General features: G+C 39.6%; 1 protein-coding gene across 1 annotated transcript in view; it reads left to right on the top strand.

The window, feature by feature from the left end:
* Nucleotides 1-242: 242 nt before the first annotated feature.
* The window catches only part of LOC125841622 (60S ribosomal protein L13-1), a 214,467-nt gene continuing 208,709 nt past the window's right edge, over nt 243-6,000 (top strand). The window contains exon 1 of the mRNA XM_049520792.1: nt 243-253. The gene's annotated coding sequence lies outside the window, so the exon portion shown is untranslated. The remainder of the gene's footprint in view (nt 254-6,000) is intronic.

The following is a 6,000-nucleotide window of genomic DNA, read 5'->3' as shown; positions in this document are numbered from 1 at the left end:
TTGCTAACAAGTGGTGACAGATATCATTCGTTACTAAAACGTTGCTAAACTTGTGACGGAACTCATTTTTCATCACGAAGAGATTATTAACGAGCGAAATAGCAACAGTCAAAAATCCGTTGCTAATCCGTCTCTAATCCTATTTAGTGACGGAATATCATAGATTAACGACGGATTTCGTCCGTCGGTAAACGCTGATTTTTTTGTAGTGTTTATAACAAGTCATTGGTCCTCTCATGGAACCCAAACCCAAATTGTTAGCATACCGAAACATGGTACCCGATCCAATGTTTATGCCAGAACGTGGCAACCGATCCCATAATAATGCTGGAACGTGGCAATCGATCCAAGTTAGTATGCCGGAATGTGGCAACCGATCCTTTCAACACACCACAATCACAATCACAAGTACATTCTCATTAATCATACGATCAAGAAGTGATTCATGGCATATAGTTATTCATCTATCTCATTTACAACAAGTGTGATCAATAATGCAACATTCGCATACATACATGTATCATAATGAAACAAGAACAAACATACATCACACAATCATAGAATCACAACCATCACATGCCTCGAAACAAGCTTGAAACCCAGAGAAACTTGATCCTTCCCTTTTCGGATTCGTTCTGCTTGTTCTTGGTCTGCAAACAATCAATATAATACGGAAATCAATAAACAATCATTGATTACCCGGATCACTAACAATTCTAACAAACCCTATATTAACCCATGATCCCAATTATCTAATTTAGGGATGTTTTCACCATAGATTCTAGATCAAAACCCTCCTCCATCGATATTTACCCATTAGATTACGTTATACGGATCGAAAAATGGATTTAGAGAGTTAAAATTTTACCTTTAGCCTTAAAAATGGTGAAAAATGGTCAAGACCTCATATTGGGTCATCTCCTAGCTCTCAAAGTCAGAAATTGCATAATCAAATAATTTTAGGATTTATTTACGACTTTAAGTCGCGTTTGGCCCGCCACAACGGCCCTCACCCCGCTACAGCGGCCCTGTCAGAGCGACCGAAATCCCCACCAAAGCAGGTTGCACGAAACAGTGAGCTATTTTAATAATTCCAAAACCCCCATTTCACAAAACACTTTTAACCAACGACGTTCAGACAATACCGCTCACGCTAAGATCGATTTCAGGAGTTCTACTCGCCTGAATTCAATTTTGTAAAGTCGTATGAATTTCTTAACGACTTATCTAACTACTCATGTAATCAAAATCATAAATAGATCACCCAATTGCTATCAGATTTCTCTAGACTTCAATGACTCCGATTTCGTCCAAATCTGGACTTGGTTAGGAAATTCCAAGTTACTACGAAAAAAAATTCCGATCCAAAATTTTTCCCCGTTGGATTCTCTATAATGACGGAACCTGATCGTTACAATAGAAACCAATTTATCCATCACTCGACCCCGAGTGACAGACTTAGGAAAAACATGCTAAGAAAGGAATGAAATAGTACATGAATCGACGAACAATTGGGGATATTTGTCTCGCATCTCCCTCTTGGTCTCCCAAGTAGCTTCTTCAACTGGATGCTTCCATTGAACTTTCACGGACTTAATCTCTTTGGTCCTCAACTTACGCACATCACGATCAAGAATTGCAATCGGTTCCTCCTCATATTGGAGGTTTTTGTCTAACACAATTGAATCTCACTTAATGATATAATCCCCGTCACCATGATATTTCTTCAACATGGACACATGCTGGATGAACTCCCAATAAATTAGGAGGTAAGGCCAATTTATACACTACCGGTCTTAAATATTCAAGAACCTCAAATGGACCAATGTATCGCGGACTTAGCTTACCTTTCTTGCTGAATCTCATCACCCCTTTCATGGGTGATACCTTAAGAAGAACATTTTCACCGATTTGAAACGCCATGTCTCTTACCTTATAATCTGCATACTTCTTTTGTCTACTCTAGGCTGCAAAAAACTTAGCTTGAATACTACTCATCTTATCTTGAGCATCCTTCACTAAATCAACCCCCAAAGGTTTCACATCTTAAGCCTCAAACTATCATATGGGTGATCTACATCCCCTCCCATATAATGCCTCAAGTGGTGTCATAACAATGCTGGAGTGATAACGATTATTATAGGAGAACTCACACAAAGGTATGAATTTATTCCAATGCCCTCCAAAATCAATCACACATGCCTTCAACATGTCTTTTAACACTTGAATAGTCCTCTCTGACTGCCCGTATATCTGTGGATGAAAGGTTGTACTAAAAGTGAGTTGTGTGCCCAATTCATCATATAATTTCCTCCAAAAATTGGATGTGAATTGGGTACCACGGTATAAGATGATAGAAAGAGGCACTTCATGCAACCTTACTATCTCTTTCACATACACCTTATCCAATTGTTCAACATTATAATCTATTCTTACCGGAATAAAATGGGCTAACTTAGTCAATCTATCAACCACTACCCAAATAGAATCAAACTTCCCCAAAGTCTTGGGAAGACCAACCACACAATCCATGACTATTATTTCTCACTTCCATTCCGAAATTAACATTCTTTGAAGCAAACCACACAATCCATGACTATTATTTCCCACTTCCATTCCGAAATTAACATTCTTTGAAGCAAACCTGCAGGCCTTTGATGTTCATACTTCACTTGTTGGCAATTTTAACACTTAGACACAAACTCTGATATATCCTTCTTTATGTCCGGCCACCAATAAATTCGCTTCAAGTCTCGGTACATCTTTGTCACACCCGGATAAATGGAATATCGTGAACCATAAGATTCTGCCAACAATTTCTGAATCAACTCATCTACTATATGAACACAGATTCTTCCTTTAAAATTGAGCACATCCTCCGTATCAAGAGTGGTCTCTTGTGCCTTACCAATCACAGTCTTCTTAAGCTCCTTCAAATTCTTATCCTCAAACTGCTTGGCCTTGATCTCCTCAAGGAATGTGGCCCTAACCTCGATGCTAGCTACCCCACCTCTTTCTGAGATGCTTAACTGCATGAACTTAAACTCTAAGGTCTGAATTTCCTTAGCCAAAGGTCGTTTGGTTACACTTAAGTAAGCTAAACTACCCATACCCACCGTTTTTCGACTCAAAGCGTCTGCCACTACATTAGCCTTACCCAGATGGTATTGAATGGTTGCATCATAATCTTTAAGCAACTTCATCCACATTCGTTGTCTCAAATTCAAATCCTTTTGAGTGAGCACATGCTGCAAACTACGATCATCAGTAAACACCTCACACTTAACACGATAGAGGTAATGCCGCCAAATCTTAAAAGCAAACACTACCACTGTCAACTCTAAATCATGTGTTGGATAATTTCTCTCATTCACTTTCAATTGACGCGATGCATAAGCTCTGACATTCTTATCCTGCATCAACACAACACCCAAACCAGGATGTGAACAACACAATAAACAATAAAATGCTTACCTTCAACCGGTAATGCTAGGATGGGTGCGATGGTCAAAAGAGTCTTGAGCTTTTGAAAGTTATCCTCATATTTTTCAGTCCATTCAAATGGTATCTCCTTTTTGGTCAAATTTGTCAAGTGAGTGGTAATAGAAGCAAAGTTCTTCACAAATCAACGATAGTAACTAGTCCTAACTTCAGTCACATAGCTAGGCCGAGCCCAATTCTTAACCACCTCAATCTTTTGAGGATCTACTATCACCCATTCTTTTGAAACTACATGTCCCAAAAATGCAACAAAACTCAACCAAAATTCACACATAGAAAATTTAGCATACAAACTTTGTTTCCCAAGAACACCCAAAACAATACCAAGATGGTCGGCCAAAATATCATCAGTAAAGACTATGGCGAAAGAATCAAGAAATGGCTTGAACACCCCATTCATTAAACTCATGAAAGTTGCAGGCGCATTGGTCAAACCAAAAACTCATAGTGCCCATAGTGAGTCCTAAACGTCGTCTTGGGCACATCTTTAGGCCTAATTTTCAACTGATGGTAGCCAGACCTTAGATCAATCTTAGAGAAAACTGATGCACCTTGAAATTGGTCAAAAAGATCATCTATTCAAGGCAAATGATAATTGTTTCGAATATTGACCCTATTAAATTGCCGGTAATCTATACATATTCTCATACTACCATCTTTTTTCTTAACAAATAAAACTGGAGCACCCCATGGAGAAGCACTAGGACAAATAAATCCCTTATCAAAAAGCTCTTGGATTTGAGCCTTAAGCTCTCTTAATTTTGCTGGAGCCATACGATATGGAGGAATAGAAATGGGGCGAGTACCAGGTTCTAAATCAATGCAGAAATCTAGAAAGAAACTTATGATATCTTGTTGACGTGTGTGAAAAGAGCAAGCAAATGACATTTCTATATATAACTATAACTGTTCTTATGAAGTTGGTCAAGTTCTTTTCCTTAAAACCCATTTTTTTTAATACTCTAGCATCAACCTTTTTCTCCAACGAACGCTTTAAATGCGCCCTTATTTATTTCCAGGGAACTGTTCCGTCTTATATCTCTATCCGGAGGCATACCAGGCAAATCAGTAGGAAACACTACTCTAAATTCTGACATCACAGAAATAGACTCAATAGATGGAGCCTCAATCTCAACATCCGGAATATGAGCCAAATAAGCTAAACAACTCTGCTCTACCAGTTTCCCAACCTAAATAGAGGATATGATCTTAGCTTGCTTAGGCTTGTACACCCCTTCCCACTCTAATTTTTTCCTTTCCGAAATTTCTAGATTTACAAACTTAGTATTACAATTTAACACAATATAATAAGGGACAACCAAGTCAAGCCTAAGATAATATCAAAGTCAGTCATATCAAAAATCACCAAATCAGCCCAAGTCTGAAAATCCATAAACAAAATAGGACAAGCATGATAGACATGAGTGACTATGACTGACTCTCCATCTGGGGTAGAAACATGGAAAGGGGCATCAGGTACATCACAAATCATATCAAACTCTGAGGCAAATCGCACAACTACATAAGAAAAAGTAGAACCCGATTCAAATAACACATTAATCATCTGGTCACAGACAAGAATAGTACCTGTGATCATTGCGTCAGACGCCTCTGCCTCATTCTTTCCCAGAAAGGCATAACACTGAGCCCTATCATCCTGACGAACCACTTCCTTGTCCAATTGCACGTTGCCTCTGCCTGCATTACCATTTCCTCTACCTCCACAGCCTCGCTGATTACCTCATCGCCCACCTTGTAGATGGCCTCAACCATTATTACCATTTCCCGCAGGTACCACTGCTCTAGTTTGCTGCTGCGCGGACTCAAACACTTGTGAGTGGGGACAATCTCTCCTCATATGCCCAGGCTCTCTACAGTTGTAACATGTACGATCAAAAAATGGTCTGTTGCCCGCCAAAGACGCGACTCCCTAGCTATCCTGAATCAAATTATGAGGTGGAGTTCTCGAGTAATTACCTGTGGAGGCGGGCATAGCGGACTGAATTAGCTTGACTGCAAGCGTTGGCCTCCCTGAACCTCTGGAATAAGAACCTTGAAAGTAACCCGAGTTTTTGGCCCTTTTAGCCAATGCCTTAGCCTGACCGTCTCGCCTCACCCCCTGCACTTTCTTAACATAGTCATTTACCTCATTAAAGCTCCTCCTTACATAAGTCATATGAACAGATAATACTTGCAACTCAGAATTTAGCCCCCTAATAAATAGCCGGATCCTTTCCTCCTCAGTAGTCACCAATTGAGTAACATATCTAGACAAAGCATGAAACTTGGCCTCATAAGCAGCCACAGACATACCACCTTGCTCCAAAGTCATGAGCTCATCCTTCTTGCGATCCCTCAAAGTCCTAAGCATATACTTCTCTAGAAACAGAGCATGAAATTGGGTCCAAGTAAATGAAGGTAAAGTAGAAGATCTGCATTCCATATACGTTTTCCACCACTGCTTGGCCTCACCTTGAAGTTGAAAAGTCACGAACTCAA

Source organism: Solanum stenotomum, chromosome 10 (assembly GCF_019186545.1).
Source record: "Solanum stenotomum isolate F172 chromosome 10, ASM1918654v1, whole genome shotgun sequence".
NCBI classification, from domain to species: Eukaryota; Viridiplantae; Streptophyta; class Magnoliopsida; order Solanales; family Solanaceae; genus Solanum; species Solanum stenotomum.
Note: the sequence above shows the minus strand (reverse complement) of the source record. Positions and strands in the feature narration are given on the sequence as shown.